Genomic DNA, 23,725 nt, shown 5'->3' on the forward strand with positions numbered 1-23,725 from the left:
TATTTTAATCTAAGGGTCATACATTCACATTAGAATTTGAGAATGCTCAGAAAATGACATCCACCTCCCTATATTTTATGTTGTACATGCTAAGTAAACATATATGCAGTATTTTGTTTCAACATTGATTGCCATGACTGTCGTGTCAAAATGCAGATTGTTGTTGTAAAGGACAGCTTGCTATTGATTGAGCTGATAGTGATTCTTGAAATGCTCTGTTTCAGGGCCCTGTGTTGCCCACTGCCCCCACCCCCACCCCCACCTCTAATCCCATGTCTGCGCGGACCAAACGACCAGCGCAGCAGCAGCATCACCAACTGCCACAGAACTGCATCTCCAATGCAAACGTGAATGAGCCTCTGTGCTGCATTTACCACCGTGAGCCGGCGAGCTCCAATTTAGCGTCGTTTATCCTTCAACACGCAGTGGGGCAATACGGCGGGCACCAGAAAACATTGTTGATTCGAATGAGAAGGACCGCCAATCTAACCTGCGTGATCTTTTAGACCAGTACCGTTTTCCTTCTCATCACTCATATTGCAGATAAAACGGAATTACAGAATATCAAATCTTGTGCGACCGACACCCATCTAACATCGAACAGTCAACGATGAAATAAGGTAGGCTATTGAATGTTTGGCCGCCTCTGTGAGGAATGTTGTGAGATATCCGAATTGTGTTACAATTTTGCAGTCGAGATACATGGATAGGCTGACAGACTGCGGGTGATCTCATGTTAAGTTAAGTTGGCTACATTTCACATAACTTTACGTTCATGGGATCGAATAATGTATGTAACAATAATGTATGAACAATAAGTAGCCTATGGATATTTACACGTCTCTACACTATGTGCAGTTAATTAGTATTGCAGCTAATACCATCCAATTTAACAGTGACGTTTTTATTATTGATATTGGACAAAGTATAATTAAGCAATAAGGCCCGAGGGGTTGTGGTATACGGCCAATAAATCACAGCTAAGGGCTGTTCTTAGGTACAACACAACGCAGAATGCCTGGATACAGCGCTTAGCCGTGGTATATTGGCCATATACCACAACCCCGAGGTGCTTTATTGCTATTATAAACTGGTTACCAACATAATTAGAACAGTAAAAAGTATTGTTTAGTCATACCCCTGGTATACGGCTTTGAGCCAATCAGCATTCAGGGCTCGAACCACCTGTTTTATAATGCGCATTAATAGAGGTGATTGAGACTTGGATGGTGACGGTATTCACCTTTGATTTCAATGTATGGTGCTTGTACTGTATAGTGTATATACCACACCATCTTGTCAAACTCAGGAGCATAATTTACTCCGGGAAATCAATAGAATGTCCAAATTTGTGTGGATATAGGTAATGTATCCTTATGTACCCAGAAGTTTTCCCTGATGTCAGTTTGTCTCTAAGCCTATAGCCTGTTCAATATGCTATAATTTCCCCTAATTACTGTCAGGTAATCCAAATCCTCAAAAGCAATGTAAATAGGTTCAGTAATGCACAATATCTCTCTCTTTTTATTACCCCCTCTCTATCCTGTCCCATCTCTACTCCAATTGATCGAGTAGTTGAAAAAGTGGTTCTGTTTTTATAAGAGACAAATCCTTGCACTCCAGCTCAATTATCTGAGGTTTACTGTTATTGACATTTTGCAAATGTAATAACAAAAAAGCTTTAGAGCAAATCCCAATTGTGGGTGAAGCATAACATAACATTCGAGAAACATACTGTAGCCTGTATGAGATCTAACACGGCAACACACAGACCTATTGAGACAGTATAGAAGGACTGCAGGACAGCCTTCCCTTGGTAGATGTCTTAATGTAATCTGGCTCACTCACCTCAGTCAGAGGAGGCCAGGGGAAGTCAAGGTAGATCGATGGGATGAGTTTGCGTTGGTTGAGGCCTGAGCCGTTGTTGTTGCCCGACAGGACTTCCCGCAATTAAAAGCCCATTTTGTCATTGGAGGAGTGAATAATAAGTCATCCGCAGATCGAGTTGGCAACCAATCCTCACAGAGCATATTGAGGGGTGTCACAGTGTGACAGCTTGGTGGTGCTCTACGCTGATGCCCACCATAGCTGCTGCTGCAGGCAGGCCTTCAGTGAGCTCTGGGCAGCTGTGCAGAGGTGTAGGCAGAAATTCCTGTGTGGCTGGGCATGAGTAAAAGTTACTGGGCCAACCATTTCCAGCAAAAATACAGCAAACTTACCCAGACATATTAAAGTGAAAATTTGTGCAATCACATTGCATCATTTAACACATAACACAAGATAACTGTGACTAAGAAACACCACCATTTTTCCTTGGCAAACAAGCCGTTACTAGGCCGGTTGTCAAGTAGAAACTACACAAGTTACAACTGCTTACAACAACACCGCTGACAAAACAGGAAGACTGTAAACAAACATAATGAAATACACATCATAGGCGGGGAAGCAGCTCAGCCCCAGCTAGAGGAACATTGTTTAGGAGGATCCGGGGAAAAATGTGCCTTTTATAAACACATTTCATGCAATTCTACGACACTTCACATTTCTGGAGATATTATCAGAATCTTTAATAATAGGCTATATGCATACTACAAAAATGAAACTGTAGGCCTACTCTGCCGACACTGACAACCTGAGATCAATAAAAACGGCCTTGCCTTGAATACAATCTAGGCCTACGAAAAGGGGAAATAAATATTGTACAATATTATTTTTTTTTAAATTTATTTTAGTCTTTTTCTCCCCAATTTCAGTTTTGTCTCATCGCTGCAACTCCTCAACGGGCTCGGGAGGCAAAGGTCGGGTCATGCGTCCTCCAAAACCTGACCCGCCTAACCACGCTTCGTAATGTGTCGGAGTAAACACTGTTCAACTGATGATCAAGATCAGCCTGCAGGCATCTAGCCTGCCACAAGGAGTCGCTAGAGCGCGATGACCCAAGTAAATTCCCCCTGGCCAAACCCTCCCCTAACCCAGAACGACACTGGGCCAATTGTGCGCTGCCCTATGGGACTCCCGATCAAGGCCGGTTGTGATACAGCCCGGGATCGAACCCGGTTCTATAGTGACGCAGCTAGCACTGCAATGCAGTGCCTTAGACCACTGCGCCACTCGGGAGGCCGAAAATATAGATTTAAAAAAAATGTTGTTACATATTTTAAGCCAGCCTGATTGCGCGGGCCAGTGTTCAATCTGGCAAGGCCCTGCCGTGGCGTCACCTCTGCAGCTGTGAACTGTGATAGCCCTGCGACTGCTAAGCGGATGCCCGCTCTATGACATTTCAGAAGGAATCGCTGCTTATGCATGTTTTAACCCTGTGAAATATTGCTGCTATCCTTGCAAATTTATGTTTGAATAAATTGTTGGGTTGAATTTGCTGTGAATAGGTCATAGCATGTCTGTATGTTAGACCTTTTTCTGTAAAAATGCTATCTAAATTACTTAAACATAAAGCAAAAATGTGCTGAACATTTCCATTCAAATGTTATAACTGCAGGTTCAGGCGAATGTAACATACAAGCTCCCCCCACCATGCACATACAGTACAATACTGTACGTTGAGGAGCCACTGGAGGTTTGAAGGCTTCTACTCCATCAGGCTGAAGTGACTAATTAAAACACCCCTCTCTGCTGAAGGTTCTCTCTCTGCTTAGTCACTGGGTTGCCAATGTTCTACAGTATCTGCTGACAGCAGGGCATCAACAGCAATGATGCTACTGCTAGTGAGCTTTAACTAGGGAAACTGGAGCTAGCTTAAATCCAGAATGGCGGTTGTTTTTCAAGCAGTTGTCTTAGTCAAGATGAGTACAGCGAAACACAATCATTCCATATCATGACTTTAGGGACCGACGTTTTATTAGTAATTGCTCGAAGTGACAATATTTTCTTCTGCGATATGAGATCCATGGGCTTTGGTTTGACTCTCTCCCTTTCCATGGTTATAGAGTGTTCATTGTAATATACATTTAATCAGGTTTCATGAGCCCCAATGGCATGTAACCTCTGACTGGCCATTATGTAGAAATGGCATGACATCTCATAAAGGACACTATACAATAATGAATAATAATTGATGACATTTCTAAAGCAATAGGCCTATATCATGACAGGTCAACCAATAGAGGCTTAGTCTTTGGAAGCTGCATCCTCTGAAGATAGAGAGGGTCAGTTCATGGCTTGAGCGAAAGGAGCTGGACAGAGGATGGTAGATGATGGTGATGGAGTCTGCTGATGATCTTGTAGTCTTATAGCCACTGGACTTCTATTCTTCCACTCTGTGTAGCAGCCACTTGGGTGTTTCCTCAGCAGCACCAGAAAGCACACAAAGTTCACCATAGTAGCCAGTCGTCCTCATTACGAGCCCTCTGCCTCGGCATTGCTGTATTCCTCTATATCCCATTCCTCTCACGCTTCAGGCGACTCCTCAAATTATGTTCTCAAAAGATCTGGAATTGGCAGATGAAACAAAATAGATCGTACTGTGTCCAGATGCATTTTTTTTTTTACTAGCTAGCCAAGCCACAAAGTGTTAACCTGTCAGTCAGTCTGCAAATTCATGGCTCAAAAACAGCAGATATATGCAATAAAAAACAGATGTTATCAAAAACAAAAGAGCTGATTAAAAAACAACAATTGAAAACACCTAAAAATAACTAAATATGAACAAATTTACAGGAGCTCTGTGCTTAGGCTGCTACCAGGGCGCCATGGCAACTGGTTGATGTACCAGGATTTCATCACATTCGAAGAGAAGAGAAAAAAACATTGCTGCGATGGGCTATCGCTATCAATTTTCCAAGATGAACAGCCAAGTAAAGTCAGTCAATGGTAAGGTGAAAAACACTTGTGCAAGCAAATTATGCATGAAAAGATGGCTTGGCTGATTTATGTTCCACTGTGGTGCTCATAGGGGGAGGAGGAAAACAGAATATGAATAATTGACATTCACCAACCTCAGTCTCACCAATGCAAAGACTAAGTCCCAGTTGCATAAAACATCTTAAGTTAATTTCCCCCTCATCTTTTCCCTTAAAGCTTCCTTAATTTTGCCTCCCAAGTGGCACAGCGCTTGAGGTGTCACTACAGACCTCGGTTCGGTGCCAGGCTGTGTCACAACTGGCTGTGATCGGGAGTCCCATAGGGCAGTGCACAATTGGTCCCGCGTCGTCCGGGTTAGGCCGTTTTTTTTTTACTTGGCTCATCACGCTCTAGCGACTCCTTGTGGCGGGCCGGGTGCCTGCAGGCTGACTTTGGTCGTCAGTTGAACGGTGTTTCCTCCGACACATTGGTGCAGCTGGCTTCTGGGTTAAGCGGGCGGGTGATTATTAAGGAGCGCGGACTGGTGGGTCATGTTTCAGAGGACGCATGACTCGACCTTCGCCTTTGCCGAGCCCGTTGGGGAGTTTCAGAATGTAGGAATAGAAACAAATTGAGAAAAAATTTACTTTTATTTCTTTTCTTATTTTCTGAAACAATTTGTTTCTCCTGTCTTGAATGTAGAAGTTCTATTTTGCGATCTCCCAAAATAAATGCAATCTCTTTGACTAGAAGTTCAGTCAGTGAATCGGGTAATCTCCATGGTAACCATTTTTCTCACCCTAGCAGAGCTAGTTAGGCTTTTTGTCATGTTATCCAGAGCGTTGGTGACTGTAACTGTGCTGCTGGCAACAGTTTAATGATGCTTTTTTTCTCAGATGAGAGTGTTCTGAAATCAGAGTAGATAGCCAGAGCGAATATACGAATGTTATTGTCATCTCTCTCTCTGACATAATCAGTGACTGTTACTGCTAAGCTGCTGGGCAACCTAATGCGGACTAAGCACATTCCAAACTCGAACGTTTCAAGTCCTATTCATATCCAATTCCTCTTCGTATCGTGGGAGCCGTTTCCGATGCGTTGTCAGGCATTGGCAACAGGGAGGAGATCTTGTTAAATGTGGATTAAATTGTTTAAAATTACTAAATTAAATTCACAGAATTTAAAAGCTACAGCAATGCGCTTGTTAGCTAAATTTAAGAACATTTGAAAATGATTGTTTCAACATAGTAGAACCACTACAAAGATGATGCTACTGTAGCTAGCTAGTCTCTTCCATAGACTTGACTGGTTTATCTAGCTAGCATCAGAGCCTTCTGGCTAATATCATAGACTCGATCTAACATTGTATTTACAGAGAAAAAGGTCTGTGTACTTGCCATATTAGTTGAAGCTAACATTAGTTTACAAAAGTAATGTTTGCTTAGGTGTATATTTGGTTGGCTTTGCTATCTAGCAAGCTGAGATCTCATTGCTCAAGTTGATCCAATGTTTTGAAAACAGCTTGCTAGCCCTGTCCAGTACATAACATATGTATCTACTATCTAATGTTATCCAAATAATTGTTATTTCTCTGCACCACTTTTGTCATTGATAGGCTCTACATTTACCTGCTTATTCCCTGACGTTGTCCATGTCTTTTAAAGATGGCCTCCGTTTGTACATCCATTAACAGATTACTCATTAATTCTCCCTTCCTCCAATGTATTCCATATTGCCTACTTCCTCACCAGACAGTAGCAAAAAACGAATAGAAACAGTGCTAATTTCGGGCCTCCCGAGTGGGCAGTGATCTAAGGCACTGCCTCACAGTGCTCGAGGCGTCACCACAATCCCGGGTTCCATCCCGGGCTGTGCCGCAGCCGGCCCCGACCGGGTGACCCATGAGGTGGCGCACAATTGGCCCAACGCCGTCCGGGTTAGGGGAGGGTTTGGACGGCATGTCCTAGTCACATCATGCTCTAGTGACTCCTTGCGGCGGACCGGGCACATGCATGCTGACTTTGGTCGCAAGTTGTACGGCATTTCCTCCGACACATTGGTGCAGCTGGCTTCCTGGTTAAGCGAGCGGTGTGTCAAGAAGCAGTGTGGCTTGGCAGGGTTGTGTTTCGGAGGACACATGGCTCTTCGCCTCTCCCGAGTCCGTACTGGAGTTGCAGCGATGGGACAAGACTGTAACTACCAATTGGATAGTGCTAATTTCACTCAACAACTTTTTTAAAAGGGTAGTAGACATTTACAGATCACAGTCTAGCCTCAAACTAATCATGAATGACTCGTATGTTGTGTGATTACATGAACGAATGAGTGATTGATACAATAGCCTATAGAAGTATTGAATATAGGCCTCAGTAAGTTACGGTATTAAGACTAAACAGGATGTGCTCTTAGGCCTACAGCTCGATGGTGGTTATACAAGGCTGCTATACTAAGCCTACAAATGATAATGACATTACTTATGATCATAATAATAACAATTCAGAAGGAGATCAAGCAAAAGGAGCGTTATTATTATTATAAATATTATTTTTCCCACAATTTGAAACAGTGTAAACACTAAATAAATTATACCAGAGAGGCTGTTCTAACGGGAAAAAAAGTGTAAAGTCTTTATTACAGCAAAGCAAAGATTAAAAACAGATGAAATTGTGAAATTGTTTACTTGTTGCTAACAGAATCAGTAGGCTATTAAACAACCACTCCAACAGGCAACAGAAGCAGGATCTGTCTTATTTCTGTAGATATATTGATGATTTATAAAGCCAGGCACATTTAAGAGTTAGGCTATTAATTATAGACCTAATTAAGTTTGGGTTTCCTCTCTCCTCCTTTTCCTAGACAATAAGGCAAGGGCTGTTTTCTCATCTACTCATTCTGCTGCTGCCTCTGCCGCATTGTTCTCAACACCAATATCCTGGTTAACTTTGCTATTATGCACATAGCAACATGGTCTAGGAAAAGGCGCCAATTCAATAGCGCACTGATGTGTTTCAGAACCGTGGACAGCGAAAGCTATCCGACGAGGGAGAAAGCGCATTTGTTATAAAATAATAAATTGTTTATTAGTGTTGCACCATTGTTCTTATGTAATAAAACCATATACACTTTCAGTAGCACATGTCTTAGACTTATAGACTGTGACATCCCCACTGCCTCCACAATGGATCAGTCCAATCAGCGTGAATCAGACTGGGTCTTGGGTACATCATGATATATATATTTTGCTACTGCTCGACTAAAGAAATCTCAGTCGACCAACAGCCTGTCAACCAAACTATCGACCAGTTGACTAAATGGGGTCATCCCGACTGTACACTCTACTGCATGATTGTAGCGGGTTTACTAACACGTTAGTTCTAGTAGCTATGTTGACTATGACGTTAGCTAATATGGTGACAATAATGTATATATATACATTATTGTGTAACGGTTAGCGATTATGGTAGGTTTGGCTTGGAAAAGTCCATAAGCGAAGGGAAAAGGTCAGAGGTGGAGAGATGTACATGCGAGAAGGAATTATACAACGGGCAAAGTGATCATGCTGTTTGTATGTGGCTGCTATTAAAGTGAACTGTGTGTGTGGGTGATCAGGGGTGTATATATTTTGCCAATTCTGTTGAAAAATGTTTCTTAAGTAGAATGAAACGGAAATAAACAACTGAATTTGTAACTGTTTAGACTAATGATTTCACCCTAGATCAGTTAGATGCAGGCAAGTGTGTGCAAGGCGGTATTGAATGTGTCACTGTCTGAATGTGTCACTGTCTATGCTGTAATAGAACTAAGGCCATGCCCCCCCCCAAAAAAAAGCGACCTCTCTAATTTTAAACGCCACCGATCGCCATTGTACTGGTGGTAGAGCTGATGGCAGAGCTGTATGTCCCATCCACCTGCTTCAGGATGTCTTTCTCTCTGTGGTGTTTGGCCAGAAGCCCATCAATAGCAGCTCTCATGGGCACTGTCCATCGTGATCAGCACAGGGGGAAGCTGTCTGAAGCAGAGTTGTGCTTGGCAGATCTGAAAGAGAGGCACAATGTTATTTTAATGAGAGTTTAGTCCACTTGACAATTCAAGATCAATCAAATTTCAATCAAATGTATTTATAAAGCCCTTTTTACATCAGCCGATGTCACAAAGTGCTAAGAGAATGCAATCGTCATGCTGATGATCTGTACAACATGAGACAGACATCAATACAGTACAACTAGATTAAAACATAATATGGAATATAATACAGATACAGATAATGTGCATGTGGTGGTTTCAAATAATAATGTTACTTCTACTAGCTTTCTCTATCCCTGCTTTTCCTGAAAATGTCTCTGATATATAATGGGGGCACAACGGGAGCCTAGCGGTTAAGAGCTTGGACCAATAACCAAAAGGTCGCTGGTTTGAATCTCCGAGCTGACTAGGCGATAAATCTGATGTGCCCTTGAGCAAGGCACTCAACCCTATTTTCTCTGGATAAGAGCGTCTGCTAAATGACTAAAATGTCAATGTAACATGTTCTATAGCAGTGGTCCCCAACCTTTTTTGAGTCAAGATCACTTTTGCAGTCAAAAAACAAGCCGAGATCTATTGCTCAGATTTTTTTTTACATCACTTAAAAAATTTAACATTAACCTAACAAAAACTATTCTGTAAGAATGAGGTTTGGGTAGTAGGCCAATACATTATCACAGCATATTGGCTATATGCCTGGCCTGCCAATATTGTTCTTCTCAGACCATATTATACTGAACAAAAATATAAAACGCAACATGCAACAATTTCATAGATTTTACTGAGTTACACTTCATATGACGAAAACAGTCAATTGAAATACTGTAACGGCTGTCGTAGAGAGGGGACCAAAGCGCAGCGTGTTGATTGCTCATGATGAATATTTATTTTAACTCAGAACACTAAAGAAAAAATAACAAAGAGAAAACGAAAGCGCACAGCTCTGTCAGGTACAGAAAACTAAACAGAAGACAACTACCCACAAACACAGGTGGAAAAAAACCCTACTTAAGTATGATCTCCAATTAGAGACAACGAGGACCAGCTGCCTCTAATTGGAGATCATGCCAAAAAACAACAACATAGAAAACAAAAACAAGAACCTAAACATAGATATACAAAACATAGAAAAACACAAAACACCCCGTCACGCCTTGACCTACTCTACCATAGAAAATAACATCTTACTATGGTCAGGACGTGACAAATATATTTATTTGGGCCTAATCTATGGATTTCACAAGACTGGGAATACAGATGTTGGTCACAGATACCTTAGAAAAATAGGCCTCACAATGGGCCTTAGGATCTGTTTACAGGAGTTTTGTGCGTTCAAATTGCCATCGATAAAATGCAATTGTGTTCGTTGTCTGTAGTTTAATCCTGCCCATACCATAACCCTACCGCCAGCATGGCGCACTCTGTTCACAATATCAGCAAACCGCTCTCCCACACGACACCATACACGTGGTCTGCAGTTGTGAGGCAGGTTGGACGTACTGCCACATTCTCTAAAACAACATTGTAGGTGGCTTATGGTAGAGAAATGAACACTCACATCTCTGGCAACAGCTCTGGTGGACATTCCTGCAGTCAACATTCCAATTTCACGCTCCCTCAAAACTTGAGATATCGGTGGCATTGTGTCGTGTGAGAAAACTGCATGTTTTAGAGTAGACTTTTATTGTCCCCAGCACATCCACCTGTGTAATGATCATGCTGTTTAATCAGCTTCTTCATATGCCACACCTGTCAGGTGGATGAATTATCTTGGCAAAGGAGAAATGTTCACTAGCAGGAATGTAAACAGACTTGTGCACCAAATTTGAGAAAAGTACGCTTTTTATGCGTATACATTTTTGGGGGATCTTTTATTTCAGGTCATGAAACATGGGACCAACACTACATGTTGCATTTATATTTTTGTTCAGTGTATATAATCTTCTAATAAAAAGACTGCATGGGGCTTTAAATTGCCTGACCATTAAAGAGACACAACAACTATGACGGTGACACACAGACACACACATGCCACTCCGGACAGTCATTGTCAGCGGTGGGTAATTTCACAAGGCTAAGTGTTACTCTTGACTCAAAATGAGCCAGTATCAAGTGTGCTTGGCTCACTCTCCTTATCAACCCCAGTGCCATTGTATTATCTTTTTAAAAGAAACAAAACAACCTAGTAGGTATTCAGAGATCTCCTATGTAAATATATCCCATACTTTCCATTGCCTTTGGAGGCCCAGCTCGTTCCACTCTCAAGTAGCAGGACCTGAAGAGAAGCAGCTTCAGTGACAGCCTATGAATATCGTCTCCCAGAGGTATCACACCTATAACTCAAAAAATGTACATGAATCAAAGGCCCATAAACCAGTGAGATGTAAATGCACCCGGGAACACTTTCCTGAGCTGCCGTCAGTATTCCTAACAGCTCATTCTGCCACTTCCTTCCTGCCTTCCATCAAAGTTATGATGTTCATGGAAATGTTATAACTTTTGCATTGACTTTCATTTCATTACGTAAGACCCTGACATTATTCAAAGGCAGGATTAAGTCAGATTGAAGCCTTGGTGTGATTTTCAAACCTCGAATTTAGCTTAATTTAATCTAGTGGTTCAGATAGGGGAAGAGGATTCCTTGACTCCTAGTCAGAAAATCCTCCACTTGGTTCAACCCCTACGCTTCTCTAACCAAGCTGTGTGTGAGTAAAATAGGCTTTTCCTTGCATTTTTAATTACACTAGAATCTGTGCAAAGCACCTTCCAGTTGGATGGACTTTGGGATTAGGGATGAGAAGAGAAAATCGAAGAGAAGCCATACCCATGTTCCCTAGCAGGTTCTTAAAGTGATCTCTGTTGAGTATAATTATTGTAACATAGAATGTGTTATCAGTGGAACCAATAACATATTAGAGTATATGCTAAATTAAATAGGCTACCAACATAAAGAATGGTCATGGAAACCAATCTTCTCATTAATAATTGTACTAGTGCCACTGCTGACTGTAGTCTAACGAGCCTAAAGCTAATCGAACAGTATCCCTGTTAGAGATTGTGTGTTGGACAACATGAGGTTGCTACTTGGCACCAGGGTTCTGATGTCAGCCCTAAAGGTGCAATCTGGTGTTATCTGAGAACAGAGCCACACGGTTGGCATCCCGCAGTGCTCATCTGACATCAGAGGACTCATCTCTGCTCACTGACATTCAATATGTCCCTGCCACTGTCTGTAAAAAGTATTTGTGATGAGACACCTACAGAGTACTATCTCAGGTGACAAATCAAGCCAAATCTTTAAAATGTCACATGAAATAATCGTTTGTGCTGGCATTTGGAATATTCCAAATCAATTAAAATGTTTATGTGGAGGTGGGTCATCACACATCACATTCACACATGAAATTCTGCTTGACTCCCATTGACATCTTGATCTTGTTGTCCAACAAAATGAGAGAACTGGCTTGGTGGTTTCTGCTTACAGTTTCTAAAGATGACCTTGCTGCTTGAGCAGTAGCCACTGAGTGGGATATTCTTCTATGATGAACAGAAGAAATCTCACAGAAATATGTTGGGCGAGCTTATGGCTCTTCCTCTTGACATTTTCCACATTTTGTTACATTACAGCCTTATTCTAAATTTTATTAAATAGTTTTTCTCCCTCATCAATACACACACAATACCTCAAAATGACAAAGCAAAAACTTTTTGGGGGGAATTTTGCCAAATCTATAAAAAAAAGAACAAAATATCACATTTACATAATTATTCAGACCCTTTACTCAGTACTTTGTTGAAGCACCTTTGGCAGCGATTACAGCCTTGAGTGTTCTTGGGTATGACGCTACAAGCTTAGCACACCAGTTTCTCCCATTCTTCCCTATATATCCTCTTAAGCTCTGTCAGATTGGATGGGGATTGTCGCTGCACAGCTATTTTCCGGTCTCTCCAGAGATGTTTGATCGGGTTCAATTCTGGGCTCTGGCTGGGCCACTCAAGGACATTCAGAGATTTGTCCCGAAGCCACTCCTGCGTTGTCTTGGCTTCGCCCAAGTCTGAGGTCCTGAGGGCTTTGGAACAGGTTTTCATGAAGGATCTGTACTTTGCACCGTCCAGCTTCCCCACGATCTTGACTAATCTCCCAGTCCCTGCCGCTAAAAAACATCCCCACAGAATGATGCTGCCACCACCATGCTTCACCATAGGGATGGTGCCAGGTTTCTTACAGACGTGATGCTTGGTTCAATCTTGGTTTCATCAGACCAGAGAATCTTGTTTCTCATGGTCTGAGAGTCCTTTAGCTGCCTTTTGGTAAACTCCAAGCGGGCTGTCATGTGCCTTTTTACTGAGGAGGGGCTTCTGTCTGGCCACTCTTCCATAAAGGCCTGATTGGTGGAGTGCTGCAGAGATGGTTGTCCTTCTGGAAGGTACTCTCATCTCCACAGAGGAACTCTGGAGCTCTGGAAAAGTGTAAAATGGTATAGAATCAGCTTGATCCCCTCTGTCGAAGACACTTTGACCTTCTTTTTTGATATTTTTAGTGGTATTGTTAACAAACACTCCCCATAAAGGAAATGAGAATTAAAAACAGGTTCAGCCCCTGGTTCGACCGTGATCTTGCAGAGTTACTCCACCTCAAGAATTGCATTTGGCGAAAGGCTCGGCACACGCATACTCAGGCTGACTGGCTATTGTTTAGGCAAATGAGAAATAAGTGCACTCAGGCTATCCGGAAGGCCAAAGTTAGTTACTTTAAGGAGCAGTTCTCTCTCTGTGGGTCTAACCCGAAGAAGTTCTGGAAAACGGTTAAAGACCTGGAGAATAAACCCTCCTCCTCACAGCTGCCCATGTCCCTTAATGTTGATGTGGTTGTTACTGACAAGAAACACATGGCTGAGCGCTTTAGTCACCACTTCATTAAGTCAGGATTCCTATTTGACTCAGCCATGCCTCCTTGTCCATCCAACATTTCCTCATCTCCCACCCCTTCTATTGCGACTATCCCCGATGCTTTTCCCTTTTTTTCCCCTGCCCCGCTACAAAGTTTCTCCCTGCAGGCAGTCACTGAGTCCAAGGTGCTAAAGGAGCTCCTTAAACTTGACCCCCAAAAACCATCTGGGTCAGATAGTTTAGACCCTTTCTTCTTTAAGGTTGCTGCCCCTATCATTGCCAAGCCTACCTCCAACCTTTTCAACCTGTCTCTCCTTTCTGAGGAGGTTCCCATTGCTTGGAAGGCAGCCACGGTTCATCCTTTATTTAAAGGGGGAGACCACGCTGATCCTAACTGTTATTTTCTATGGAGGTTATGGATGTGTCACTGCAACCTTAAAGATCCTAAATGATGTCACCATTGCCCTTGATTCTAAGCAATATTGTGCTGCTATTTTTATTGACTTGGCCAAAGCTTTTGATACGGTAGACCATTCCATTCTTGTGGGTCGGCTAAGGAGTATTGGTGTCTCTGAGGGGTCTTTGGGCTGGTTTGCTAACTACCTCTATCAAAGAGTGCAGTGTATAAAGTAAGAAAATCTGCTGTCTCATCCCCTGCCTGTCACCAAGGGAGTACCCCAAGGCTCGATCCTAGGTCCCACGCTCTTCTCAATTTACATCAACAACATAGCTCAGGCAGTAGGAAGCTCTCTCATCCATTTATCTGCAGATGATACAGTCTTACACTCAGCTGGCCCCTCCCCGGATTTTGTGTTAAATGCTCTACAACAAAGCTTTCTTAGTGTCCAACAAGCTTTCTCTGCCCTTAACCTTGTTCTGAACACCTCCAAAACAAAGGTCAAGAAGAATGCCCCTCTCCCCACCGGTGTGATTACTAACTGTGAGGGATTAGAGCTTGAGGTAGTCACCTCATTCAAGTACTTGGCTTGACGGTACACTGTCCTTCTCTCAGCACATATCAAAGCTGCAAGCTAAAGTTAAATCTAGACTTGGTTTCCTCTATCATAATCTCTTTCACCCCAGCTGCCAAACTAACCCTGATTCAGATGACCATCCTACCCATGCTAGATTACTGAGACATAATTTATAGATCGGCAGGTAAGGGTGCTCTCGAGCGGCTATATGTTCTTTACCATTCAGCCATCACATTTGCCACCAATGCTCCTTATAGGACACATCACTGCACTCTATACTCCTCTGTAAACTGGTCATCTCTGTATACCTGTCGCAAGACCCACTGGTTGATGCTTATTTATAAAACCCTCTTAGGCCTCACGAGCTGCAACAAACACTCAAACTGGACAGTTTTATCTCAATCTCTTCATTCAAAGACTCAATAATGGACACTCTTACTGACAGTTGTGGTTGCTTTACGTGATGTATTGTTGTCTCTACTGTTGTGATGTGTGTTTTGTCCTATATTTATATTATATTCTTTACATTTTTAATCCCAGGCTCCCATCCCCGCAGGAGGCCTGTTTGCTTTTCGTAGGCCGTCATTGTACATAGGAATTTGTTCTTAACTGACTTGCCTAGTTAAATAAAGGTTAAATAAGAAATGTAATCGAATAAAAGTGACCATTTGGTTCTTGGTCACTTCCCTGACCAAGGCCCTTCTCTCCCGATTGCTCAGTTTGGCCGGGTGGCCAGCTCTAGGAAGAGTCTTGGTGGTTCTAAACTTCTTTCATTTAAGAATGAAAGAATGATGGAGGCCACTGTGTTCTTGGGGACCTTCAATGCTGCAGACATTTTTTGGTAACCTTCCCCACATCTGTGCCTTGACACAATCCTGTCTCGGAGCTCTACAGACAATTCCTTTGACCTCATGGCTTGGTTTTTGCTCTGACATTCACTGTCAACTGTGGGACCTTACATAGACAGGTGTGTGCCTTTCCAAATCATGTCCAATCAATTGAATTTACCACAGGTGGACTCCAATCAAGTTGTAGAAAAATCTCAAGGATAATCAATGGAAACAGGATGCACTAGAGCTCAATTTCAAGTCTCATAGCAAAGGGTCTGAATACTTATGTAAATAAGGTATTTCTGTTTTGTTTCTTTGTAAATTAGCAAACATTTCTAAAAACCTGTTTTTGCTTTGTCATTATGGGGTATTTTGTGTAGATTGGTGAGGAAAAAAATGAAATCGAGGAGTATGAATACTTTCCAAGACACGCTTACTTGCCGAGACACGTTTATAAGATCGTGACAAGTTATAACAAGTTACATATCTTCCTCAGATTCTCATCACATCGTCTGAGAATCCTCCAAGGTAACTAACTAGCTAGCTTGTAATCCTGGAAGTTGACCTAAAATACTGTAACGTTACGCTAGCTAAATAATTTTTTGGGTTAATATAGAACTGGCTGGGGATGTCATTGAGGTCAAGAGAGAACATTTAGGTGTCCTCGATTTTCAGATGACTATCAAAGGAAGATAACATAATTAAATAAATCAATTTTCAAGTAGAATTTCTTAAAAAAAAGTGACTTTCTCTGCCACCACCGCTGAAAAAAAAACCTAAGGGAACACTGGTGTGTGCATTATGTGTGTGCACAAGTATGTGTGCGTGTATGTCTGTGTGGGTCTCAGCCTTCAACAAAGACATTTTATATGCAGAACACCCACAGACACAAAATCACCAAGCAATGCCCCTGAAACGGCAAAGAGAATAACAGAAATTGCTTTGTAGTCACCAAACAAAGTGTCTCTCTGCATTGAACGTAGTGTACAGACCTGCAGTATTCCACTGCAGTATACATACATTTTTCTCCCACCATCGCAGCCTCCTCTTCCTGACAAACAACTTATCTTCTTGCTAATGTAATTAACTGCTTGGAGGGCTTTCTCTCTGATCCTTTTTCTTTCCTTAACAGTGCTGTAACTGTATATTATTTACCCTGAAGACTTTCTGTTATGGCTCCCTGTAAGTTAACTATAACAGGGTAGGACATTTTTCAGTACCAGAGCACAAATAACTGACTGTTTCATTTTCAGTTAAATAAAAAAGAGCCTGCTTGAAGCTACACTTTCATGATGGAATTGCCTCAGAACGCACCATAACTCATGTTATTTTTCTCCTCAAAGTTGAGTAAATACAAATATAATAAAACCTTATTAAATAATATCTATTTATTTTTATCTATAATTTTTTTCACTCTTATATGTGCACTGCAGAGAACACCGGAATAAGAATTACCACTGATTTATCGCAGTGAATTATTGTAATGTTTGTTTATGTGTCAATTAATCCCATAAGGGATGGGTTGCCAACTGGCGATTAGACATCATATTTTTTCTTAATTAATTCATTATAACAGAACGCCAGAAAAAAAGCTGACTAAATGGAACAAACAGCTGGTCCAGCTTCTTCCCTGTGTTGGACGCAGGAAATGTAAATGAATCACCTAGGGACACACTCATTAACTGCTGTGCTGCTCATTAATCGTCCCTTGTGAGTGACGTTCAATTTAACATGCTAATCTGTGTCAGAGGATCCTTTCAGTGAGAGTGGGGAGGCAGGGACATACTGGAGACAGACACGACACGCGTGGTGGGAGATAGCAGCTAACACACAGTCCATCAGGAACGTAGGACAGCTATTTCCAACATTTATTTTTATGGAGAGATCACTGGAGAGAGAACAGAACGCAGAGGGACAAGACGATTGTTGTACAATCCACTAACATGCTGGCAGGAGCTGTGCTGTTTTCTGCTGAGTCAATGACATGGTGCTTCAGTGTCAATGAAGCCAGCAGCCCAGCACTTAGCAACCACCTCCATCCACTTCATCAGCTCTAATAGGGGATGTATGTAGAGGAAGGTCATCAAATGCTAAATGGCATATATTATCATATCTCAGAGGAAACTACATAGAATGAGGATGGCAGTCCTCTCCGAGATGAAATGATAACGTTTATTTGGGCCATTTTGAGTCCACTCTATCCAGAGGTTTGAGAGGGTGGGCTCAAGGGTAGGAGAGAGACATTATTATTGAACCTGGAGGAGCAACAACACAAGCATTGGCAGGGAGTTTAGCATGGCCAAGGTTTTGTGATATCTGGTGTTTAGTAAATTGAGTTTCCCACTAGGATATCGACTCAAACAAACCATAAAATCAAAGGAATGAAATGCACAAATTGAATTAAGTAAGATACTGGGTTAACACTGGCGTACATCTAAATAAAGACAGGATCTTAGTTGAGTATGTCCTGATCATCTGCTCCCTCCCTCCACACTGTGGTGCATATATCAGCCTAATACATGGCCGTCAACAGGGAGCTTTTCACACTCTTCCCCTCACTGATCTCCTCTCTGCATCCTCTCAATCTGCCTCAAATCCAAGCCTTGTTTCTATGGAGAATAAAACGGATATGAAAATAAGCTGTTGGTCAAGAGTCTACAAATACACCCCCACTCAACGACAAAATTCAACACATTTCAGAATGTCCTCTCCTTCCTTGCTGAGTATATTTTGTTACCTACAGTACTATGAATTGTGAGAGAAAAATTACAAGATTATGTTATAATACTGTTATTGCATGGTTGTTTTATGGAATAGAATAGGGTTCTTAGAGCACTCTCATCTGTGTGTGTTCTTCTGAATTGTGCTTTTGGGGCTTAATGCTGACAGTGGATTTACGATGCCTTTGGTGATAAAACCTAAAGGCCGCATTCCATAGCATGAGTTGGTGTTTGTGTACTGGGAGGTACCAGGGAGGAGATGGCTCGGGTATGGATAATGATGAGAGGAACCTGGTTTTGGGGGCCAAACCCTGGTTTCCACACAATAAGAACAGTCTTTACAGCAGATACTGCCTGCTGCGAATTATTCATTTCTTTCATAAAAATCCTAACCTTGTGGCCCATTCCACACATCTGTTGATTGTCATATAGACTAAGGGGGTGTATCTTTGCTCTAAAATATATTTGTATCCTTTGTGTCGGGGCTCTCAACGAATCATCTAAGGGTGGTTCGTCAACCAGCCATCATTATTGCAGAGCACTCACATCATTCACTTGTGTGTATGTGTGTGTGTGACATGCTTTCCTTATTTATAAGTGAATGAAGATTTAGTTTAACTATAACTCTGACTTGTGTGATACGTTTGTCTCTCCTCATTTGATAATACAGAAATTAACCCCCACAGAATACATTATATGATACAGGGCCACTCTGAACTGCATGTGTTCTGGACTAGGGATTAATATTTTCCTGAAAGTCTACAAAATTTCCATACCGCAAAAATTGGAAGTACCCATTTAAAGTGTTTAAAACCATGATATGGTCAATAGGCCAGAGTTCTCCCCAAATAAAGTGGAGCTGTGCCAGCTTATCTGCTTGGCTGCACCACTATGTAAAGATTTCAGAGCAAATTAAACTGATATTTAGGGCTCTATTCAATCTGCATCGTGGAAGCTCAGCTTTACAGCGTGATTGAAATTTAAAGGCAATGTTCCCGCTTTAGCGGAGACTGCATTCACGGTAAACGCTGCATATGTCGGCTCAATCTGAAATTACTGTTAAATGTATATTGCTTCAGCGTTATAGATTGAATAGAGCCCTCTGTAATGATAGTTACTCTATCGTTGATCGCCAATGACTTTGTTGTGAATGGCGAAACAGGCCATTCATAAATTCAGAGCGTTGTCATGTTCCTCAGTTAATTCAGTGCATTTTAGCAGTAGTCTATCTCAACACAGAGCCGCTCAGGATGCACAGAGAGCACCCCGAGTAGGGCCCATAGCATTGTTGAATCATACAAACTTTGTAACGGCAGTCCAGCCTGGTCTCAGACTAGATGTAACATAGTAAATCCGGGACACTCCAATTAGCATGATATGTTACATTTGGTATGGTTACATAAGACAGATGGTTACTTAAGGCAAAAACTAAAGTAAGGTTGGTGGTTGGGGTGGACGTATAACGCGAACGTCTAGCAACCCAAAGGTTGCGAGTTTGAATCTCATCACAGAAAACTTTAGCATTTGAGCTAATTAGCTACTTTTCAGCTACTTACTACTTTTTAGCTACTTTGCAACTACTTAGCATGCTAGCTAACCCTTCCCCTAACCTTAACCCTTTTAGCTAACCCTTCCACTAACCCTAACCTTAACCATTTTAGCTAATCCTTACCCTAACTCTAACCCTTTAACCTAACTCCTAAACTTAACCCTAACCCCTAGCTAACGTTAGCCAGCTAGCTAACGTTAGCCACCTAGCTAGAATTCGTAACATATCATACGTCTTGCAAATTCGTAACATATTGTACATTTTGCAAATTTGTATATTGTATGTTTAGCAAGTTCGTAACATATCATACGAAATGGGTGAAGGACGTCCACAAATTAATACATAACATACGAATTGTAACATATCATACTAAATAGAGTGTCACAGATTTACATACAGAATAATACAAAATGCTCTGAGACCAGTTGTCAAATGAGCTTGCTAGATAACCTCCTTCAACAAATGACAAAATATATCCTATATTTGGCTAAATCGAGTTGAAGTTTATGCAGATTTTAATTTGTTTTAATTAACCTTTATTTAACTAGGCAAGTCAGTTAAGAACAAATTCTTATTTACAATGACGGCCTACACAGGCCAAACCCGGGCGACCCTGGGCCAATTGTGCGCTGCCCTATGGGACTCCCAATCACGGCCAGTTGTGATACAGCCTGGAATCGAACCAGGGTGTCTGTAGTGATGCCTCTAGCACTGAGATGCAGTGCCTTAGACCGCTGCGCCACTCAAGAGCCCAAAAGCAGATCAGCTCATGAATAACGGGGAGATGAAGAGTGGAAATAGTGTACATATCAAGGTATCTTAACAGGGACCAACTCTGTTTTAAAAATATCCATATCTATCTCTCATACCGTTTGTTGATCACACATTCTCTACCGAAGCTTTCATATGGGCAGAAAGTACGAAACCACGCAGAAAAGCAGGGGAAATATTACAGCGGTATTTTGTATAGGCGAGAGCGTAGGCGAGAGACGTGCTTTGATAATGCAACCTATGGATTACAGAATAAAGTTAGTAATTTTCATGCGAGACAGGAGTCAGGATTTTTGGGGGTTTCAATGGGATTGGGACTGGATAGGAAAATAGCCTATGTTTAGGACAGGAGAGGACACCATTTTCCCTCATGCCTCTCTGAATTGTTAACAGACTTCATGTCTGTAATAGAGATGCTTATATAGTGAATTGTGCATAGGCCTGTCAAATATGTGACTGTCTGAAGAGTCACAAGGACAGCTCAAAGAGGCACACAATCTTTTATAAACTATAATGTAGGGGTTTCCTGTAGGGTTTATTAACTACATTCGGGTCACGTGTGCAGTCCAGCAGTGTCAATCGTGTGTGCTTTGAATTTATGGCGACTTTGTGTGAAGTTAATACGCTAGGCTAAAGGCTTCCATGTGATAATGTGATGTTGATAATGTGCTATTTTATTTTTTGCTAATCTGATGCTGCTGCGCATGTTATGTATTTTGTGGAATTGCATTAGTGCTGACATTGAACAATTCTGTTCCGGGATCCCAGTTACCCATGTTAATCCCTATTCTGGACATGGTACAGTAGACAAGACAGACACGAATAGGCACTTTGATTTTCATGTCATCTTTTCAACTCCAAATGGACCCAAAATGTTAGAAATTGTGGTGGCGCCATGACACAGGCTAGCATGGGTTATTGACAAAGTGAGCTTTATGCTTCAGTGTGCATAACACGCAGGCAATTTGGCAATCTGTGTCCTCACAAGTGTCACACATCATGGTTACTACGGTGCACTCCAATACAGTGTAGTGTAGCCAGTGGTGCATGGGGCTGGCTGGTGGAGAGTGCCACTGTAATGTAATTGCCTTGCAGTGTACCACCATCTGACCTACACCCACTACTGTATTGTAATGCGGAGAGCAGTCAGAAAGGTAGCTAGGGAGAGGAAAAGAATACAAAAAGTATTCAATTCAATGTGAACAAATTCAGTGCTTGAAGATACAAGGTTTATACAGTATATGCTGCAAATTCCATCTGTTTTTACTTAAAAGTTTAGAATAATGGTAGCCGCTTGCTTGTACATATGTCGCTAATTGTCACGTCCTGACCATAGAGTGGTCTTATTTTCTATGGTAGAGGTGGTCAGGACATGACTAGGGGGTTTATCTAGTTTATTTTTCTATGTTATGTTCTAGTTCCGTTTTTCTATGATTGGGGTTTTGGTATGATTCCCAATTAGAGGCAGCTGGTCATCGTTGTCTCTAATTGGGGATCATATTTAAGGAGTTGTTTTTCCCACCTGTGTTTGTGGGAGATTATTTTTGAGTTAGTGCATGTAGCACCTCTTCGTCACGGTTTGTTTTGTTTATGGTTTATTGTATGTCTTGCATAGTTTCACATAAACATTTAAATATGTGGAACGATAACCACACTGCGCTTTGATCCGTTCCTACACACAGATGTGATAGAATCTCCCACCACCAGAGGACCAAGCAGCGTGGTCAAGAGGAATGGACCTGGGAGGAAATATTGGACGGGAAAGGACCCTGGAGGCAGGAAGGGGAGTATCGCCGTCCGAAGGAGAAGATAGAGGCAGCGAGAGCAGAATGGCGACGATACGAGGAACTATACCAACAACGGAAGCCCGAGAGGCAGCTCCCCCCCCAAAAAAATTGGGAGGGCACACGGGGAGTTTGGTGGAGTCAGGTTTGGGACCTGAGCCAACTCCTCGTGCTTACCGTGGAGAGCCGAGGGGTGAACCAGAGCCAGTCAGGGAGACGAGTGAGGAACTCGACGCAAGATTCCGGAGAGAGGTGTGGCATTGAGAGCGCTGCAGAGCGGGCATGCTGAGGAGCATGACACCAGTCCGGTGTCATATGCACCAGTTTCATGCATCTGGCCTTCAGTGCGCTTCCCCAGTCCAGTACGTCTTGTGTCTCCTCCACGCACTCGCTTTAAGGAGCGCGTGACCAGACAGGCACCGTGTTATGCAGTGATGCGCACCGTATCTCCAGTGCATCTCCACAGCCCAGTGCGTCCTGTGCCAGCGCCCCGCACTTGCCGGTCTAAAGGGAGCATTCAGCCAGGACGGATTGTGCCAGCTCTACGCTCCAGACCTCCAGTGCGCCTCCACGGTCCAGTATATCCTGTGCCTCCTCCTCGCACTCTTCCTGAAGTGCATGTCCTCAGTCAGGTACGTCCTGTGCCTGCTCCCCGCACTCTCCCTGAAGTGCTTGTTCCCAGTCAGGTACGTCCTGTGCCTGCTCCTCGCACTCGCCCTGAAGTGCGTGTCGCCAGTCTGGTGTCACCTGTCCCGGCTTCACGCACTAGGCCTCCAGTGCGCCTGCCTAGTCCGGTGCGTTCTGTGCCTGCTCTCTGCACTCGCCCTGAGGTGCGCGTTACCAGTCTGGCGCCACCTGTGCCAGCCCCACGCATCAGGCCTCCAGTGCGCCTTCCCATTCCAGAGCTTCCTGGCGACAGTTCCCAGTCCAGAGCTTCCTGGCGACAGTTCCCAGTCCAGAGCTTCCGGCGACAGTTCCCAGTCCAGAGCTTCCGGCGACAGTTTCCAGTCCAGAGTTTCCGGCGACAGTTCCCAGTCCAGAGCTTCCGGCGACGTTTCACAGTCCGGAACCTCCAACGACGGTCCACAGTCCAGAACCTCCTGAGACGGCCCGCAGTCCGGAACCTCCTGAGACAGCCCGCAGTCCGGAACCTCCTGAGACAGCCCGCAGTCCGGAACCTCCTGAGACAGCCCGCAGTCCGGAACCTCCTGAGACAGCCCGCAGTCTGGAACCTCCTGAGACGGCCCGCAGTCAGGAACCTCCTGAGACGGCCCGCGACCCGGAGCCTCCTGAGACGGCCCGCGGCCCGGAGCCTCCAGCGACGGTCGGCGGCCCGGAGCCTTCAGCGACGGTCGGCGGCCCGGAGCCTCCACCGATGCTGGCGGGT

General features: G+C 43.0%; 1 protein-coding gene across 2 annotated transcripts in view; it reads left to right on the top strand.

Annotated features, from left to right (window-relative positions):
• Positions 1 to 326: 326 nt before the first annotated feature.
• Positions 327 to 23,725, top strand: part of LOC106566907 (disks large-associated protein 4) — a 154,047-nt gene continuing 130,648 nt past the window's right edge. Inside the window, exon 1 of one of the 2 annotated variants that reach the window (XM_014135485.2) lies at positions 327 to 620. The gene's annotated coding sequence lies outside the window, so the exon portion shown is untranslated. The remainder of the gene's footprint in view (positions 621 to 23,725) is intronic. The other variant, XM_045693150.1, reaches the window with a different exon arrangement.

This window comes from Salmo salar, chromosome ssa13, assembly GCF_905237065.1.
Source record: "Salmo salar chromosome ssa13, Ssal_v3.1, whole genome shotgun sequence".
In the NCBI taxonomy this organism is placed as follows: Eukaryota; Metazoa; Chordata; class Actinopteri; order Salmoniformes; family Salmonidae; genus Salmo; species Salmo salar.